This window comes from Hordeum vulgare, chromosome 2H (assembly GCF_904849725.1).
Source record: "Hordeum vulgare subsp. vulgare chromosome 2H, MorexV3_pseudomolecules_assembly, whole genome shotgun sequence".
Lineage (NCBI taxonomy): Eukaryota > Viridiplantae > Streptophyta > Magnoliopsida > Poales > Poaceae > Hordeum > Hordeum vulgare.
In genome coordinates this window covers 96,484,444-96,493,607 of record NC_058519.1, presented here as the reverse complement: position 1 = coordinate 96,493,607, position 9,164 = coordinate 96,484,444, and positions in this window count along the sequence as shown.

The following is a 9,164-nucleotide window of genomic DNA, read 5'->3' as shown; positions in this document are numbered from 1 at the left end:
TGCCTGCCAATGACTTCCTTGGGATCAAGATTACCCACTTTTACAAATTTCTCAAGATAAGCGTCATTGACTTCCGTTGGCACACAGTTACATTTAGAGATGGTACCCATGACTACAAAAAAAGAGATTGGCGGGTTGTCAGGATCTACGGAATGGTAACTCGCCAACTAACGGTCGGAAGCATATCTACAAGGGTGTTATGACTCGCTGCAACGTAGAGGGCGGGCTTTGGCTCTAAAAAGTTTCCTTACGGATATTCCCAATTGGGGACAAACATGTTTCCAACACCGAGAGATAATTTACGGATCTACGGGTAATTCTATTTGAAGAAATAATGCTTGCCAAAAATCCAGGCACCAAGAACACGAGAGCGTTGCAAAAACAGTGTGTGGATCTATAAGCAATGGAGGAAGAATACAACTTGGTAGGGAGCGCGATGGGACTACTGAGGTTTATCGCTTCACGGAAGGATCTAAAATACCATACTTGGACGGGTACTGGTGGAAGGATCTAGCATTCATGGAGTTTTGGTGCTTCCCTAAGAAATACGGTAGTTCAATATGTAGCCCTAATGGAAGAAGAGAACTTACCCTAAGGAGGAAGGCGATGACGGAACAAGGTCGCACAGGCTCTACGACAGGGACGGCGCCCCCGGTCGGCCTGGGAAACGGCTGGTTCATAACAGAAGCTCGGTGATGGCGAGGTGGTCGAGACGCAAGTTCGAGGAAAACGAAGCAGCCGAGGAGACGGAATGGGGGTAGGTGGGGATGTTCCCCCACTCCCCTGCGACTATTTAAAGACCTAGGGCAGATTTGAAACAGCAGGTGCGTGAATCGAGGCGACAAATTGAAAACCGAAAATAATGGCGCCTAGATTTTCGGGATAACAGGATAAAGACGAAAAGATTCGTTGGAAGTGATGTCATCAATGTCCCAGGAATAGTGGAGAAGGTGATGTCACCAATAAATGACCTGGCGACTCAAGCAAATTGAGAAAGTTGGCGGCTCGTCACTTACTAAAGGAAAGATGGAGGTAATATGAGTCACCAAAGACAAGCATAAAAGTTTATTAGCGTGAATGAATTCAAGTCAATCTGGGGCGTAATGTTGGGGATATTACCTGCGGCCTGACCCGCCCTGTTGGGCCGGGTCAGGAAAGTGGCGACTCATATATACATGGTCAGTATAAGCCTTGGCTTAGGCCTGAGGTGTGCAGGAAGATCTTCGTCATTAGGGCCGCCTGGGCCCATGAGCTAGATGGCGGTTCAGGATTGATGGAGAAGATAAGTCGCCAAGGAGGTTTCCTAGCTTGGAAAACACGACGACTTAGAGATATGGAAGGCCACGATTTGTAACGTAGCCAGGACTTTGTAAATCCAGGAGCCTCGACCTGTATATAAAGGCGAGTCTCTAGGGCAGATAGGTTAAGTTAGAAATTATCGAGAGCTAAGTCACGCGAGTTACGCCCTCCTTGTAATCGAATCCACCATGAATATACGCAAAGCAGGACGTAGGCTTTTACCTCCACAGGAGGGTTGAACCTGGGTAAACCTGAGTCACGCTTCCACTCACCCTCTTTGAGTCGCCACCAAGGTGCGATGGCTCCATCACTAAGTCCTTTCACGAGGACATCTGCCGTGATAAAACCACGACACCATCCTTTTTATACATAAGCTATCAAGATGTTTGTACGTAAGCTAGGAGTGCATCAATTATCTCGCTCATTATAGAGAATTTATCGGGGATGTTTCAAAACAAACTCTTTTGTTTGACACATGAGAAAAGGATCATTTTTCGAATTTTGTAAGGAGCGGGACATTTATTTCTCTAGAAAGTGTTTATCATTATGAAAGATGAAAAGCATAGCATGATGCATCAGTCCTTTAAAAACTCGAATCAAAAGGTTTTGTCAACAAGTCAAGATAGGCATGGTTATATTTATTTTTCAATGATTTAGTAAGGTATAAAATCAGGTAATTTGTGTAAAAAATTAGATCAGAAAGTAAACTCAGCTGGTGGCGCACCATGTGCTCAAGCAATAGGTCGCGTGTTTGATTACTTGTAACACCCCATTTTTTTCACGCGCGAGAATGAAAAGAAAGAGGATCGAACGGTTTATCAGCGGGAGAAGATCGTCTGGATCTATTGCTATATTCTAGTCGACTGGAATTTATCATTATTGTTTGGTGATTGATGATAATCTGTATGGACTAATGGTTGCCTTGATTTATATTCGAAGGATTTGTCTATATTCACTTCTTGGAGTCCATATGTTTGTGTCAAGGAGTTTATATGGCGACCAAAGTGTGTTCTTTGTGGGGTTAGGTATGTTTCCATGGGCGTGCATCAAAAGGAAGATTGCATACAACCCATGGAGGATGAAATCAAGTGGTGACGTCATCAAGAATGCGGTGTGCAAGTTCAAGTGAAGCATCGCAGAGAGATCATGCTTGAATCTTGCTGTCCATTGAGGTGACAATGGATTTGTGAAGATATGTCGAAGAGTGTCTCACCCATAGTGGAGTATGGGGGAGCAATCAACTAATCTTCATCGAGCCAACGCAATCAACAAAGGTGGTCCATATTGAGGAGGACAATACCGTCATGATCTTGCTTAAGTGAACTATGTGCAAGGAAAATGTTTTCCCTTTGTAGGTTTTCTAATTTACCAGTCTCATGTTGGTAGTTGGAAGACCGGGTTATAGGATCGATATCCGTACTATCAAGGAGGGCCTCTTAAGTGATTAGATTGATTGTATCCTTTGTTGATGGCTCAAACCATTTGCATCCTTGCATCATCTTTCTTGGTTCTTTTTTGGTGTTTCTCTTTGTGAGTTTTAGAGCTTATGCTCATATTCATGACAAGCTCGAGTTTACCGAAAACGGAGTCCATATGCATCTTCTATGATGTTTTCGATGTTGGGCTTTTTGCCCGTTCTTCATTCACAGAGGTTTCACATATCTATATCGTTGGCATTTCCATAACACCTCTTCTTATTGTAGCTCTTGTGTCCCGAATTCAACAAGCTTGAGTTTGCTCAATTCGGAGCTCATTTGGAGAAGTTATGGCAGTTCTGGTGTTCCTGCGTTCATCTGTTTCCTGTTATAGTTTTGGAAGGTTGTAAGCGGTAGGACCGCTCGAGCAAGCGGTAGTATCGCCCTGGCATGATAGTACCGCTCGGTACTACCAGCTAACCTTCCGTTGTCGCGATTCATCAGAAGATTTGAGCGGGAGTTGGACCGGTAGTAATAAGCGGTAGTACCACTCGCTACTATCAGTTAACCTTATGGACTGCAGAACTCCTATGTAATCTGTGGGCGACACAAGCACGGGGTACTACTGCCTATTAGCCGTAGTACACTCCTATGAGCGGTGGCACCGCTCCGGCGGCACTATCGCGCCTCGTGCCATTGCCCTGTGCGGCTGGCTGCTACCTCTTGAGCTTGTGTTGGTTTTTCCCTTGAAGAGGAAAGGGTGATGCAGCACAGTAGAAATAAGTATTTCCCTCCGTTTGAGAACCAAGGTATCAATCCAGTAGGAGTATCAAGCCAAGTCTCCAAAGTACCTGCACAAAAACAGCAAACTTGCAACCAACGGTACAAAGGGGTTGTCAATCCCTTCATGATTGATTGCAAGGTGAGATCTGAAGGCGGAAAGTGCAAGAAAGTAAAAGTGTAGGGCTGAAAATATGATGTGAAGTAGACCCGGGGGCCATAGTGTTCACTAGAGGCTTCTCTCATGATAGCAAATATTACGGTGGGTGAACGAATTATTGTCGAGCAATTGATAGAACTACGCAAAGTCATGACGATATCTAAGGCAATGATCATACATATAGGCATCACGTCCGAGACAAGTAGATCGATACTTTCTGCATCTACTATTATTACTCCACACATCGACTGCTATCCAGCATGCATCTAGTGTATTGAGTTCATAACAAACAGAGTAACGCCTTAAGCAAGATGACATGATGTAGAGGGATAAATTCATGCAATAGATATAAACCCCATCTTTTTACCCTTGATGGCAACAACATGATGCGTGCCTCGCTACCCCTTCTGTCGCTAGGGAGGTCACCGCACGGTATGAACCCAAAACCAAGCACTTCTCCCATTGCAAGAATCATAGATCAAGTTGGCCAAACAAAACCCACAACTCAAAGAGAATTACAAGGATATGAAATCATGCATATAAGAGATCAGAAGAAACTCAAATAAGATTCATAGATAATCTGATCATAAATCCACAATTCATCGGATCTCAACAAACACACCGCAAAAGAAGATTACATCGGATAGATCTCTATGAAGATCATGGTGAACTTTGTATTGAAGATCCAAGAGAGAGAAGAAGCCATCTAGCTACTAGCTATGGACCCGAAGGTCTATGGTGCACTACTCACGCATCATCGAGAGGCAATGGTGTTGATGAAGAAGCCCTCCGTGTCCGAATCCCCCTCCGGCAGGGCACCAGAACGTGCCCCTGATGGGATCTTGCGGAGACAGAAGCTTGCGGCGGCGGAAAAGTATTTTCGTGGCTATCTCGCATGGTTTTTGATTTTTCGCGGATTTATAGGCGGAAGAAGTAGGGCAGAGGAGCCACAGGAGGCCCACAAGCCTGCTAGGCGCCCCCCAAGCTGCGGCTAGGGGGCTTGTGGCCTCCCCTGGTGCCCTCTGCCTTGGTTCTCAAGCTTCCTGCGTATCTTCTGTTCCGGAAAAAAATCTTTTAGGAGGTTTTATTCTGTTTGGGCTCCGTTTAATATTGTTGACCTTCTTCAAGCTTGCTAACTCTCAATCCCTGCAATGATTCTTGTTAGTTCTTGAGGGAAAAGAGAGAGGAGATCTAGATCTATGTTTCCACAAAAAAAAATTCTCCTCTGTGTGAGGGTAACCTCTTGGATCTAGATCTAGGAGTTCTTTGTGAGCTCCTTGTTCTTCCTCTCATATTCCTCCATAGCTTTTGTTGTTGTGGAGGGTGTCTGTTGGGGATATACCCACGGGTTAACCCACCATGGCGATAAACCGGCTGGGCTATAACTTGGGAAGGGGGCCCTAGACGCTAAGGCCCAAGGGGCGTCTCACTAGGAGGTCGACTCCAGGCCCAACGCATGGCAGGCCGGCTCACCAAGGGAAACAAGGAGATTCTCCCTCACCCAAGTTAGTAGGAAGTAGAATAAGACACGGGTTGCAATGCGACCCGGAGTCTATTGTAATCTCAGGGCCTCTGTGTGTATATATAAAGAGGATCCCCAAAGGAAAAATGAGATGTAAGAAAGACTCGAGAGCTAGGTTAGCAATTCTGCACCCTTGTAATCGAGTTGATCATCAATAAACACCAAAAGAAAGACATAGGATTTTACATCCATCGGAGGGGCCGAACGTGGGTAAACTCACTTCTCTCGATTCTAATCAACCCCATTCAAGTCACCACCTAGTTGCCATGGCCTCACACCTAAGTTCTTTCATTAGGACATCTATCGTGACAAAACCACGACAGTTGGTGCCCACAATGGGGCTGGCGCACGGAGGAGTTGAGTTCTTGAAGGGAGCCCTTCCAGGGATCGATGGATACACGATTGGAGGGATTACCAAGAGTCGCCATGGTAAGCTTTACATCGATGACTCGGATTGGGGTCCTGAGGCTGGCTCAATCGAGTATGGGTATCGGGTACCCGTCGGCAAGATCCACGTGTTCCTTGCAAGATCGGCGCATGAGGACCTGATCCAGACACCTGCACCGATATCATCGAGCCGACTCGGCGCAAGCAACCCGGCCATTTTCAGACCGACCGGAAGCACGTCTTCGTTAGTTTTACTCACTAGGTTGAACCTGTGGACAACTCCATGACCAGCGGGGATACCCTTGTCAACTCAGACGGTGATACATCAATTGGTGAAATCGAGGCAATCTGCCCACTTTTTGATGGCAGGCTTGGGGGGCTGTGCAGATGATTTGGAGTTTATCGAGGCGCTGATACGTCTCAAACGTATCTATAATTTTTGATGGTTTCATGATGTTATCTTGTCAACTTTGGATGTTTTATGTACCTTTTATATCTTTTTTGGGACTAACTTATTAATTCAGTGCCAAGTGCCAGTTCCTGTTTTTTCTGTGTTTTGACTCTTTTCATATCTGATTTTGGAACGGAGTCCAAACGGAATAAAATCTCCGAAATAAATTTTTCCCGAACGGAAGAAGATCTGGGGACTTGAGGGCCAAGGCAGGAGAGCCACATGGGGCCCACAAGCCCTGTAGCCGCCACCAGGGGGGCGGCGGCTACCAGGCTTGTGGCCTCCCTGGCACCCCCTAACCTAGCTCCTTCGCCTATATATTCCCTAAAATACAGAAAAAGTGGGGGAATCCACGAAAATGCTTTTCCGCCGCCGCAAGCTTCTGTTTCCGCGAGATCTCATATGGAGACCCTTCCCGGTGCCCCGCCGGAGGGGACTTTGGAGTTGGAGGGATTCTACATCAACATCATCGCCCCTCCAATGACTCGTGATCAGTTCACTTCACACCTAGGGGTCCGTATTTAGTAGCTAGATGGCTTCTTCTCTCTCTTGGATCTTCAATACAAAGTTCTCCATGATCTTCATGGAGATCTATCCAATTTAATCTTCTTTGGCGGTGTGTTTGTCGAGATCCGATGAATTGTGGATTTGTGATCAGATTATCTATGACATATATTTGAGTCTTTGTTGATTTCTTATATGCATGATTTGATATCCTTGTAAGTCTCTCCGAATCTTGGGTTTTGTTTGGACAACTAGATCTATGATTCTTGCAATGGAGAAGTGCTTGGTTTTGGGTTCATACCGTGTGGTGACCTTTCCCAGTGACAGAAGGGGCAGCAAGGCACGCATCGTGTTGTTGCCATCAAGGGTAACAAGATGGGCTTTTATCGTAGATACGAGATTGTCCATCTACATCATGTCATCTTGCTTAAGGCATTACTCTGTTCGTATGAACTTAATACACTAGATGCATGCTGGATAGCGGTCGACGTGTGGAGTAATAGTAGTAGATGCAGAAAGTATCGGTTTACTTGTTTTGGACATGATGCCTAAAGATATAATCATTGCCATAGATAACGTCACGACTTTGCACGGTTCTATCTATTGCTCGACAGTAATTCGTTCACCCACCGTCTACTTGCTTTCATGAGAGAAGCCACTAGTGAACACTACGGCCCCCGGGTCTATTCACACCTATCGTTTCCACTTTTGCTTTTACATTGTTTTGTTTCTTTTTGCTTTCAGTTCTCACTTGGCAAACAATCTACAAGGGATTGACAACCCCTTCACAGCGTTGGGTGCAAGCTCTTTGTGTTTGTGCAGGTACTTGTGACAATCCTTCACTGGATCGATACCTTGGTTCTCAAAACTGAGGGAAATACTTACCACCGCTGTGCTACATCACCCTTTCCGCTTCGAGGGAACACCAACGCAAGGCTCCAAGGCCACGGGAATCCTTTGCATATTAGCCAAGGAAGTCCCTAAAGGCGTAGCCATAGCAGAAAGATTCCCGGTGCCGTTGCTGAGGAGTATCAAGACAGGAATAGTCTCCCGTCAGCACGCTTGTTTCTGGCACCGTTGGAAGGTATTTTGTTGCAGTAGCAGGCGCCATGCCAAGTTAACGTCTATATGGTAGGAACCGTTGCGACGCATAATTCCACCGTCAAGTGAGCAGCCAATGGCCCTAGCGGGTCAGCATCAGCATTAGGAGCCGCCGGGGCACGCAAGATGCTGGCTGAAGCTTTGGCGGACTTGATGATAGAGATGACAAACCTTCTGGCATCACTAGTTACATTAGAACACCAGGAGGAGCACAACACACAGTTGAATAAGCTTCGAGCTGAGATGACCAAGATCCAGGGGGAGATCGATGCTGAGAAGGTTCGCATGGTAAAATTACACGACCACATCGATGGTGAGACTGAGTGTTTAAAGGCAGAAGCATGGCAGCTGGGACTCTGCTAAGATGCCTCGGAAGATGTTCACCGGAGGATACACGAGAGCTGCCGGCCTCTTAACCTTTAGCAGGCCTGATTGTTTGATACTCCGCAACGCACACGGGGGACCGGACAACCTCAAGTGAAAAAAACCCACTAGTCGTCCGAGCAGCCTCAGACAGCTCAGCCACCGTCAGCTTAGGCATCACCACGCCATTTCACACGCCGGTGGGCCACTTATCTAACCTGGTGGATAATATGCTAGCAGTGACTTGACACCTTGAAGCCCTTCTGATTACTAGAAATACCCCAATTGAAGTTGAAGCTAGTAATGCCATTGATATGTTCAAAACAACAATCGCCCAAAAGGCGCAATATTCCTAGAGTCGCGACTATGTTCATTCCACACCTTACACAAGCTGCAGTAAGAGTCGCCATGATTCACATGAAGTGTCGAGTAGTGGTCGCAGGAAACAGCCTCGGAATTCCCCAAACCGGCATGTTGTCTCGGATGTCGAAGCAATTGTGGACGCGGCTCGAGCCTTGCGAGAAGTAGAAGCAGTAGCAACAACGGTGGGTCAAGTACAACCCTCCGTGACCCAGCCTGACTCTTTGACAGCGAGTCTAAACAACAACACGATTAGAATTCCATGCCTATATCTAGCTTTACACAGTGAGCGTATGCCCAAAGATTTTAAGGGTCCTCCCAAGGTTCCTAATTACACGGCCGATCTCGAGCCGACGGCGTGGGATGAAAGTTATGAGATGGCTATGGACATGCTTGATGCTAGGGATGCCATATGTGCTAAGTACTTGACCGTGATGTTGTAAGGACCGGCTCATACATGGTTGAAAAACCTACCCCCAATTCCATTTACTCTTGGTCAGAGTTGAAGGAATATTTCATCAAGAATTTCCAAGGTACTTGCACGACACCGATGACGATTTTTGACTTACAACACTGCGTTCAACGTGTGGATGAGTCGGCTCACCAGTGGACTCGCTGGGTCGCAGAAATCATCCACTCATCTCACAGTATCATAGCTGCCCAAGCTGTTTTGATTTTGGAGAAAAATTGCTAGTTCCAACCACTTATTTAGAAGCTTGGACGCCTCAAGCGGAAGGTTCAGGACATGGGAGACCTCACGGAATTCCTTGCCAGGTATGCTGAGTCTAACAACAGTAAAGATCCCGGCTTAGATGAGGATAA